The 10,557-nt window shown below is 36.5% G+C and overlaps 1 protein-coding gene across 1 annotated transcript in view; it reads right to left on the reverse strand.

Annotated features, from left to right (window-relative positions):
• The window catches only part of LOC150088512 (cytochrome P450 2J4-like), a 46,663-nt gene that overhangs the window by 6,727 nt on the left and 29,379 nt on the right, over positions 1-10,557 (reverse strand). The window lies entirely within an intron of this gene.

A 10,557-nucleotide genomic window follows, 5' to 3' on the forward strand; every position in this document is an offset into this window, starting at 1 on the left:
CGTTTACTTTATTTAAATTTATAACTTAGTTGGGTTCCAGGAAAATGAGATTTGTATATTATTTTCAGTGTTTATTTTTGTACTTTCTCGTGCCCTTTTAAGTTGGATGTAAACGAAAATTATATTTTTATTGTTATTTCAGTTTTAAAAAGTGCCGATAATTGATAACAGATGGCAGCAAAAACATAAATGCAGTTTTATTCTTAAAGCTGATTTTATTAAAACCAAATCATGGAAAAGATTAGTTAAAATATTTCAGTGGCCTAAATATTAGGTCAATGTGCCAGCTGGTATAACGCTAAAGGTATATCGTCGATGTAAAAGATTATATATTTTTAAATAAGACTAAAAAAATTTAAAGAAGGTTTAAAGAAGTATTTCTTTTGTAACAAAGCTGGAGAGCGATTCCACTGATTTCAGAAAGAACATTTAAGGTAATTTATGGTAATAATTGATACAACTAGGAAATATTTAATGAAATTTAAAAAAAAAATACTGTCAATAGCTAATTAATAACTAATATATAACTTATTACATTAAATAATATGAATAATGTATTGATATTAATCGAAGAAATGGGGTTTATCGAATAGTTAAATAATTTAAATCTAGATGTTTCTAGATGACACCTCCCACTTGTTTTAGTCTAGTGAACTGTCCACAAGAAAGTCATAAGCATGTTTCAGCCTTTTTTTGTATCAGTATCTTTCTTAAAACTCCAATATCAGAATTATCTGAATATTGATTCTAGAGTTGTAAGAAAGATATTAATATTTGTATTAGCGAAGGAAGCAAAGCTTATCTCTCAGTAACAGCATGGAATATATGTCATAGTATCTTTTCAGTTTATGAAATCAAGTGTAAAAATATCTTCATTTTTTACTTCTGTTTGCCTTTAAGAGCAGTCACCCTATATTTTTGCCATGGCTATATTAAAGAATAATAACTATGTCTTACCGAAAGCTATTTTTATCTGAACAAGCAGGAGCCGCCCCTTGATGCCACTCTATGGAAGTGGTAATCGAAACGTTATTACATTATTCCATCATCATGAGTTCAGCTAATTGACAGCAAGAGGTTGTCACACAATCCAGTCGAACAAATGTCATGGATTTAGATTTCACGAAAACGATGCGAAAGTATGTGATTCTTGGCAGAGAAATCAAAGTAATATCAGTAAGGAACTTAGTTTGGGGTGAAATCTGAAATTGATAACTACTGAGTGATTTTTCTCACATTCCTTTTTAATTGTGTCCGATTTCGGCGACAATAGTCCCTGAGATTTTCTTTTCCCCACGAAGTAGCCTTTTAACCAATAAAAGGATTCTAAACCCAGAAAGGGGGGGCACATATATATATATCGAGGGGAGACAAAGGAAAGGTGAGTTTGTCGTGATCGTCGACTGGTCGTTGTGATGTTGGAGTTGGTGGAGAGTTGTTGAGCTGTTCCAGAGTCAGATCATAGGTCTTGTTGGCGTGAAGGTTGTGTCTACTGATGTGAGAAAGTGGGAAAAGAAGATAATAACAAGCAGAAACATGATATTGTTATCAACAGACAACCCTGGAGAATCCTCCGAACATTGCAGGTCACCCTGAAGTTTTGCTGGTAGGTTCGCCCCTATAGGCGACTCCATAGCCAGGTGGGAAGAGCAGCAGTGCGTAACACACACTTCTTGATTAGATCGGGGTTCAAAACAGTCACCACCAAATATGGAGGATGCAGAAAGGTCAGGGAATGACCATATTCCAGGAGCAATATGGCCTTAGTTGCTAATGCTCCTAAAAAACCAAATAAAAATAACTGCTCCTATATTTATAACAAACTGAATGGAACTACCAAACAATAACACCTACACCCCCCCCCATTCTTTGTATTGGCATCACCAACTGAAATCTCTCCTTCGAAATACATAAAATGATAAGGTTTATCTTACTGCACATAGACACTAGGATGTAGTGCCAGCACTATACATTATTGAATGTGGTAAATGTCAATTACAGTTAAGCTTACATGTATACTGAACACAACTACCCAAACCCTTGAATATATAAGGAAGCCTATTGATTTGTCGGATTTCTAGAAGTAACTGTCTCTCCAAGACAACATGAAGGACACAAACCAACTATTAAACATGTGCCATCTATACTTTAACTTTTAGTTGATTATGTATCCTACTGTATACCATGATCAAGCTTTGAGTTATAACCTTTTGAGCAGAGAGATGCAATGAGGAATCATTTTGTGCATTTCAAATAATGTGTTTACTTTTAATAAATCATGTTTTGTTTGCTTATTCTTGTCTCGTGGCTTTTGTCTTGACACACCCTATCCATAGCTCTAGTTTTATAAATAAAAGAACCATCTATTGTGGCCGCTCTGGAGTCTAATCATCTTAAAAGGGACCAGGGTGGAAATCACGGCACCCTTCTTGTTGTTGTGGATCTATCCTCCATATTTAAGGATAAGATATGAGGAGACGAGGTTGTAGTCCTAAAAGTAAATCACTAGTCGATCAAATGAAAACCCAGGTTTCCTGTAATACTAATATTAGTGATCATTTTGCCCGGTAGCTTTATTGTACACATTGAATGTTGAGTAATTGTATGAGTTAATTGTCTTAATTATTAGGTGATATAGATTATCCAGCAAGCACACTATAACAGGAAATCCTGTGGAATACTGGTGATAATTGCGAAAAACAATCTCGAATTGTTTTTCGAGATGAAAAACCATTTTACATGAATGCCCAGGAATGATTCAATTTGTTGTTGACTGAGGAGCAAAGTTGACAGTGCTGGAAGTTTTGTGTTTATAGAGAATAGGTAGAGGCTTTTTTAATTTTGTTTCTCCCTTACAGCAAAATAAACAATACTGTCTTCAGCAACATCCATATAGAACAACAGTTAGCAACTAATAGCGGTTTCGATCTGAATACAAAAAAAAAAAATAATAATAAATACATAAATAAACAAGAGAAGGAACAGTTGCTATATGTTGAAACACTTTTTTTAGAATTGTTGATTTCTAACATTTTAATTCTGTTTCAGCTCAACGAAAGGTAAGTCATACCTTTTTGGAAGATAGAGTCCCCCAAAATACTGATAGGCTCACCCTAATCTTACCCAGATACTAATAAATCCAAAATGGAAGAACAGAATTCACAAATTATAGAAGTAGAGCTATTTGGGATGTAGCAAACAAAATCCCCTCCCAAATCTGGTAGGCCTCATTTGGCTAATATTGTGGCTTACCTTGGGCTTGTGCCAATCGTTTTTGGCAAACCTAATGAAGGCCCCTCCATTCAATTATTTTTTGAAACGCTCGAAAATGTTCTAGAAATAGCACTTTGGCAAGACAGAGAATTGATAGCAGTTGGTAGGTCAAAATTCCGGTCTCTTGCAGCAGAAAGTTTGGCCCAATCAGTCGAATTACGCAAGGAAAAGAATTATAACATGTTTAAAAATGCCTTTTTGTCTCAGTTTCAGAAAAGGGAACTGATTGTTGCCTGTCTTCACCAATTTTCAACAGCTATACAAGGACAGTCAGAATCTTTGGCCTACTGCAGTACCCGAGTAAAGAATTTAGCTCGACTTGCTTTTAAAACGGAAAGTGATTCTCCCGAGGCATTGGCCATATTGGACTAGGCTACGTTGGCCAAGTTTCTCAGGGGAATTTCAAATAAAATTAGAAGAATAGTACTCTCCCAGAACCCCTTAACTTTTTCACAAGTGGTCACGATTGTGCGAAGGGAAGAAACCAACAATGAACTTACAGAAACAAAACATAAGCCAATTAATGTTATGTTGAGTCAGGCTAACAGCGAGGAAGATTGGAATCAACAGGAAAGTTATTTTAAAAATATTCTTAAACCTATACAAGACTTGCAGCAATCATTAGATACATTAACGATTAATAACGCTACTCTGGATAATTTAGAAATGCAAGTCGTGACTCAATCAAGAAGACCACTGTCAAAACGATACCACCACAGACTACTTCCTCCCTCCCCGCGACCACAAGTAGAGAGAGGCGCCAAGTTGCACCACGCTATGCTGGGAAGCATGTCATCCAGAATGCTGATAGTGAAGCAAGGCAAGGGGAGAGGCGTTATATTTATCACATTCGACATTGCAGCTGTTGGCTGATGCCAATTCCTCCTGCTCGCCATTGTACCTACTATGGAGCACACGAGTATACTGCATTACCAGAAGTTGTGACATCATATGGTAACAAACAGAGTTACAATTTTAATAGAAATTGGGGTGGAATGGCAGATAGAACATATTATAACAAGCAAAATAGGAATAATATGAATTGTTATGCAAGGGAGAGAAGGCGATTATCTAGAAATGAGTTTAATCAAAGGCAAACTCAACCTAAAGTTATTTTGGGTAGACCAACACATCAGGTTGGCAATGTAGGTTACAGCAAGGTAGAGATAGATTTTTCTGACAGAGACGGGTTTCTGAACAAAATAAAAGGGACTCTCAACGTTATAGAACTGTTCCATTTCTCCAAAATCTGAACACAGGTTTACCGACTCTGTTTTCTAAACCTTCTGCCCATCATAAAATTGTACAACATGGAGTATATATTTTAGATAATAATTCTAAATTGCCATTGATCACAGGATCTATTCAAAATGTTAAGGCCAAATTTCATGTAGATACGGGCGCAAGTGTAATGTTAATAAGGACAGATTTGTTTAACAAGATTGAGCATGATAAATCACTAAATCCGAGAACACCAGAACTGACAGTAACCGATGTTACAGGGTATATGTCCCTATACATACCAAAGTTAAGGCAAATCTTAAATTGGACAGTGCAACCTTTCAGGAAAATGTTTTAGTAGCTGAGGGAAATTTTAAGGGTCAATACAATATAATATTGGAATTAAATGTCCTAAGACGATTTTCATTTATAATAGACATAGGTAAAGGAATAATACGCTCAGTTCCACTGAGGATTTGCTTAAGGGAAGAAGGAATTAGGGACGGTTTATAAATTCAAAACCGTCTGTAGCTAAATTAACTTGTAAACATTTGATACTGGCTGCTTCAGAATGAGTAGTTACAGAATTTTGTAACGAACTTGCTGTTTCCACAGAACAACTAGTGTTAACAGAACATAATTCTAACTTGAGTCCTGACAATTTAGCTGTCAGATGTTCAGTGGACAAAATAGGACCCGATGGGAAAGTGTCAGTGCTCATTGTGAATCTGACAACCGAGCCTCTCTATCTTCCAAAAGGGATGGGAATCGCTTGTCTAGAAAATATTAATAGTAATCCAGTTAATTTTGCAGGTGAGGAAGTAAATAAGAAAAGAACATCTCCTGTGACTATACAAGACTTTGACCTCAATCACTTGACAGATGATCAAAGGCACAAACTGTCAGACTTATTGTATGAATATAGGGATGTTTTCATTCACTAAGTCTCCATTTCAGTTAGGTAATTCAAAGCACAGAATTAAATTGACTGACAATATACCAGTAAAGCAAACTGCCTATAGGGTTCCTTTCTTGCTGAAAGATGAAGTCCAGAGACAAGTAAATGAACTCTTGGAATTGATTATTGAACCTAATAATTCACCTTATTCAGCACCAATCAACCTAGTAAAGAAAAAAAGTGGGTCTTATTATCTTTGTGTAGACTTTCATAAATTAAATGCCAAAAACTATCGCTGATAACTACCCTATTCCGAACATGGCAGAAATTTTGGAATTGTTAGTTGATGCATTATTTCACTTCTCTCGACTTGCAGAGTGGATTTCACCAAATTGAGGTACATCCAGCAGACCGGCATAAAATAGCTTATACCATTGGTGAAACTTTATTGACTTTTCTAAAATGCCATTCTGTTTCAAAAACGGTCCCTCATCGTTCGTACGTGCGATGTCCTCCTTGGTACTACAGGATTTGGAATAGGAGTCAATTTTTGTGTATCTCAACACCATAATTGTCACTTCTTCCAACTTTAATTCACATCTCCTGAAGTTACAGAAAGTCTTCCAGCAGCTAAGAGAATATGATCTGAAGTTGAAGCTTAAGAAATGTGAATTTCTGAAAGAACAGTTGATATATCTCCGGCATTTGGTGAGCGGGGACAGTATCTGCCCAGATCCAGCCAATGTCGCTGCAATCCGAGAGTGTTGTCTCCACGGACAGTCAAGCAAATCCGATCATTTCTTGAAATGGCAGGATTCTATCGAAAGTTCATCCCAGAGCTTGCTAAGATAGCTCGTCCTTTGGCACAACTTACAAAGGAAGAAACACCTTTTGTTGGGACAGCTCTACTCAGCAGGCCTTTGATTAGCTGAAAACTGCTTTGACAATGCAACCACTGTTGATTTATCCAGATTTAATGAGACCTTTCATCATCTCTTCTGATGCCTCATCATATTGTATCGCAGTGGTCTTGGAAAATGAAGTAAGTGAAAATTTGAGACAGCCCATTGCTTATGCTTCTAGGCTATTAAAGAAATTGGAGATAATGTATAGGACCACAAAAAAGGAAGCCTTGGCGATTGTTTTGTGGTGATGCAATTCAGACCTTTCTTATTGTCCAACAGTTTTACACTGATAATGGACCACCACCCGTTGAGCTTTTTGCTCAATCTCAAAAATCAATCACCACGCTTAGCACATTGGAGCATGTTGTTACAAGAGTACAACTACAAAATTGTATACTGTCCTGGAAAAATTCCATGCAAATGACGATTTTTTTTGGAGGCCAGTGTTAGAGGGAATATGAAAAACAGAAAAAGCCAAAGAAAACAAAAACTACTGAATTAGTCGCTCCTATATCAGCAGATGTAACTTTAGAATTGCTGATAATGCCGCATCAACAAACCAGAACTCTGACTAAAACCCTTCAAAGACAGGATCCGAGCTTAAAGAAGTTAATTGAACAGTTGGAAGGAGTACTTCAGGCATCAATGGAAATCCCAGATTCCTTCTGCTTAACTGAAGATGGATTATTGTATCATTACACTTTATCTGACCCTGGTGCAACACGTAGTGAGACAATTTTTTTTTTTTTTTTTTTTATGAGAACCCCAAACACGAGAGGTATTAGATGTAACTTTAGCAACTTGTAATCCCAGATGGCGTGAAACAGAAGTGTTGAAATCATATCATGACAATGTCCTCAGTGGGAGAAATTTAGCATTACAGAAAACATTAGAGAAGATTAGAAAAGATTGTTTTGGGTAGGTATGTATAGTGATGTCAAGAACTATATTGAGTCATGTCTATCGTGTATGGAATGTTGAGAATACAACCCTAAGGCTAAAGCGGCCCTAATGAGAGTTCCGGTTGAAAACTCACCTTGGGTAAGAGTATCCTTGGATATTTTAGGACCTCTTACAATGACATTGAAAGGACATAAATACCTATTGATAGCGGTGGATAATTTTACCCTTTACACTGAAATGATTCCACTCCAGACTCAAAAGGCTGATGAAGTAGCCACAGCTTTTATTAATAACGGGATCACAAGACATGGAATTCCTAAGTACATATGGATCAAGGTACTAACTTCATGTCATCATTGTTATGACAAGTGTGTGAGCTGTTAAATATCCATCAACTCCACACATCATCTTTTCTCCCTCAGTGTAATCCTAAAGTAAGAACATTTAATACACTGATCCGATCCCCTGGGTAAATATCTACCCAGATCAAATTACAACTAATAAATTCTATAATTTTTACTCTACTTACATAGCTGAAACTCGCTATAGTTGGAGCCAGAACTGTTTTCTTGAATTTTCCCACTTCAATTTTCAAAATCTTCTATTGAATTTCACGAAATTTACAAAAATGTGACATCAAGTGTGCATTAAACCCACCTAATTTGCCTATGGCTTATGAAACATGACACTTGATTCGTTCGTTTCTTTTGGAGGGGGAGTTTCTCTTTACAGAGCGAAATTGTTTTCGTGGCGCGGAGCGTGAGAAAACCGTTGGCTACGTCACACCGTCGCCCGTAAAGTTACGTCGAATATTGAAGGGAAGGGAAGGTAGGTAAATACTTTTAGTTGAGTAGCAGTGTTTTTGAAAGGCGAACAGATCGTATTTCCTTTCTTCAACGTGTATTGCTCCTACGAACAGAAGATCAAGGAAATTCATCTGTTGTAAACCGGACAAAACTGTAAAACTGATAACACTGCAAAGCGCATTTTATGAAAACAAAAAAGTTTGCTTTATTGTAATTATTTTTAGTAAACAATATCGGAACAGCAGTTTCCTGGGTTTGATCTTGTAACGAAATTTCGAGAAAGTATTTATTTATAGTTGCGTTATAAACTTCGAAAACTTGTGCATAAAAGGAAAGAAAAAAATCATCCGCTATGAATAACGTTCTTTCTTGAACTGTGTATTCTTCACAAAACTGCAATATTTATAACAATTCAAAGCTAACAGATTACGACTAACGGCTGCTCAAAACCTATTGTTAGAAGATATTTGCTTGTTACGCTTTGATGTCATCACAAAGGGAGAAATTCATATTTAGTACAGAAGCGGAATAAATTCACTATCCACGGTCATAAAGCTGTTCTAGCTGCAATAAACAGATAACCCCGCTGAAAAAATATATTTTCTCCCCATCACTTCTCTTGTTTTTCTGTGATTTTTGGCAGATGGGTCGCTGACTGCTAAATGCGGTCGGTGACCGGTGACCGCATTTAGCAGTCTCCCTCCTTGTGGTCAAAGATCCCGAAATAGAGAGAGAGAGGTCATCCCGGAATATAAATGGAATTTGTTTGTCGGAATGCTGCCCACCAATTATCAACTCTTTTAGTGACCTTCTAATGTAGGTTGTGTTCAAATAATACACTTTGCCAAAATTCGAAATTGCTACATCAATTAGGAGCACAAACCGTTTCCCCCAACATAACGAATTACTTTATAGGTATAATAAAGGACGACTACTGATGATTTTTACTGACTGGAAGGTACTGTCCGCAATAAAACATCTGTACAAGGGCGCTCACTCAAAAGAAGCTATTTGCATTCAGGGACAAGCTATACAGCGATTTTTGAAATGCATAATGCAATTCACTCGCTAATATTTCCAGAGGGATTGTTCAAACTATTGTTCCTGAAAATAATTACGAAAAAGCTAATCGGCTTCACTGTAGGACTTAGGCGTCCTACGTTGAAGCTGACTTATTAGCATCTGTTGTGAAACTGAATTCAAGCATCGAAACATATGACTCTTTGTGCTGAATATTTCGGGCGTGTGTTCACAATGAACAATTTTTGATGGTATCGAGGAAATATCTGATTTAGTCCTCTAAAAACAATTACAATAAAGCCAACTTTTTTTTTTTGAAAAAAAAAAAAAGTTGGCTTTATTGTAATTGCGCATTGTGGTGATCAGTTTTTTCTTCCGTTTTCCTTCCGTTTCCAGTATGGCTTCCAATAGATGAATTTCCTTGATATTTTGTTAGTAGATACAATACATACTGAAGAAAAGAAAAGATATTTTTGTTTTTCAAAAATTCGTTGCAATTCTTTCGTACAACAATTACGAAAACCAGTAAAGCAAACTGTTGTGAGAGAGCCATGTGGGAGAGCTATGCAAATTAGTGTAATGATGCTCAACTGTTTGTTTTCCACGAAAATCGTTTACATTTTTACGTTCTCCTTGGATCACCTTGGTAACGCTAATTGACGTAAGCTCGATCAGTCAATTATCTCTCCGCTTGCGTTGATTCGTTTTAGCCAGAGGCGTCCAGATGACGCGCGAATTTTTGAACTAATGATATACTCGTTTTATTTTCAAAGCTTGGATCTTGTTTTGCCGACATCAAAATTTAGTAAATTGAAATGTGATCGTACATTTTTGCTGTTTTAGAGTAAATTAATAGTTTTTGCTGAGCGCTAAAGGTAGGAAATCAAAGAATATACTTCTGTTTATGTATATTGGGAGTTTCAATTTTGTAAATTGAGTAGAAATTATGGAAATTACTTGTTTTTTTCAGGAGGGGCAACTTTCAAGTTAGGGTTAAAGTAGAGTTAAAAAAAAGGTGGACCAGTTCGGGGTTAAATTGCACTTTAGCAAATATTTTGTCACATGTAGTGAACAATGCTCAATCAGATTGGGATGTCATGGTTTCTCTGGCAGTCACTGTGTATCATGCTGCAACTCACAATTCCACACAGGAATCACACAACTTATTAATTTATGGTAGAGATTTGGTGTTGCCCTCTGACCTATGGCATGCAAAAGTGAAATGTTCTTATGCGTCTATGGAAAACTATTCAGAGCAGATGTGTGCACACCTTCGGAGAACTTATGAAATTGTCTCTCAACATTTGGAAGAAGCAGTGCAAAAGCAAGAACAATGAAGAGCTGCAGTAACAGTAGACAAGAATGTCCACGTAGGAAGCCTTATTTATCTGTTCACCCCTAAGATTAAAGTCGGGACCACAAAGAAACTGGCTCCTTTGAGAACAGGTCCTTATCGAGTGATCAATCAGACCTCATTGGTTAACTATGAAATAAGGAATTTGTATAACCCTAAGGATAAACAAATTGTACA

The sequence above is a fragment of the Mastigoproctus giganteus genome, chromosome 3, assembly GCF_048544385.1.
Source record: "Mastigoproctus giganteus isolate SK-2022 chromosome 3, ASM4854438v1, whole genome shotgun sequence".
In the NCBI taxonomy this organism is placed as follows: Eukaryota; Metazoa; Arthropoda; class Arachnida; order Uropygi; family Thelyphonidae; genus Mastigoproctus; species Mastigoproctus giganteus.